At 39.1% G+C, this 1,297-nt stretch overlaps 1 non-coding gene across 1 annotated transcript; it reads right to left on the bottom strand.

Annotated features, from left to right (window-relative positions):
* Positions 1-688: 688 nt before the first annotated feature.
* LOC121213272 (small nucleolar RNA R71) lies at positions 689-795 on the bottom strand. The gene has a single exon (XR_005908655.1). It is a non-coding gene; the product is annotated as a small nucleolar RNA R71 (small nucleolar RNA).
* Between the last annotated feature and the right edge of the window lie 502 nt (positions 796-1,297).

The following is a 1,297-nucleotide window of genomic DNA, read 5'->3' as shown; positions in this document are numbered from 1 at the left end:
ACACTCGTTTTTTATTACTTTAGCCATTTTACTTTTATTGCAATTTAATTTTTTATTTTTTTTTCTAACTCTTCATTTATTTTCTTCTAAGAGGTTTTTCCAGTTTATGACCAGGAGAAACCCATCAGGACTATTAGCCTTTGACAGTGAGATTGATCGCACGGTTCGCAGAAACGAAAGAGAAATAAGGCGAAGCTTAAGATACACAGAGAACGAGCAAGAGGACGATATTCAAACCACAACCAAAGAGATGGCTGAAAATCAGGAAAACCCGATACCTCCTGCGATTGCTGTTAATCTAGTAAATCAGAATCCTGCTCCGTGCACTATGTATGATTATGCTAAACCTTCTTTAACATAAACTGAATCGAGCATAGTTAGACCTGCTGTAGCTGCAAATACTTTTGAACTGAAACCTAACACAATTCAAATGATACAGTAATTTGTTCAGCTTGATGGTTTGCAGGACGAAGATCCCAACGCTCACTTGGCAAACTTTTTGGAATTATGCGATACATTTAAAATTAATGGTGTTTCTGATGACATCATTCGCCTTTGGTTATTCCCTTTTTCTTTGAGAAACAAAGCTAAACAATGGTTGAATTCGTTACCACGGGGGTCAATCACTACTTGGGATCAAATGATCGAAAAGTTTTTACTAAAATATTTTTCGCCGGCTAAAACGACTAAATTACGTAATGATATCTCTTCTTTTGTGCAGATGGATTTAGAAACACTCTACGATGCATGGGAGAGATATAAGGACCTTTTCCGAAGATGCCCTCACCATGGGTTACGACTCTAGCTACAGGTTCAAACTCTTCATAATGGCCTTAATCCTTCGACTCGACAAATGGTTGACGCAACTGCTGGCGGAACCATCAATAATAAAACACTTGAAGATGCATATGAATATATAGAGGAGATGTCACTGGAGAACTATCAGTGGCAAGTCATGAGGACAAAGCCAACGAAAATAGCCGGTGTTTATAACGTCGATTCGGTCACCATGCTCTCTAATCAGGTAGACCTCTTGAATAAGAAAATTTATGGTTTTCTTAGCTCTTCACAGGTTCACCCAGTTATGCAGTGCGAAGCAAATGGAGGTGGATCGAGCAATTCAAAAAACCCACCTTATGGCCACAACATGGAGAACATGCAGCTGAATTACATGGGTAATAATCCTCGATCTCAAAACAATCCTTATAGCAATACTTACAATGCAGGTTGGAGGAATCACCGAAATTTTTCATGAGGAGGCCAAGGAAATCAGAAACCACCACCCCCTTCAGGCTTT

The sequence above is a fragment of the Gossypium hirsutum genome, chromosome A13 (genome assembly GCF_007990345.1).
Source record: "Gossypium hirsutum isolate 1008001.06 chromosome A13, Gossypium_hirsutum_v2.1, whole genome shotgun sequence".
NCBI lineage: Eukaryota > Viridiplantae > Streptophyta > Magnoliopsida > Malvales > Malvaceae > Gossypium > Gossypium hirsutum.
Note: the sequence above shows the minus strand (reverse complement) of the source record. Positions and strands in the feature narration are given on the sequence as shown.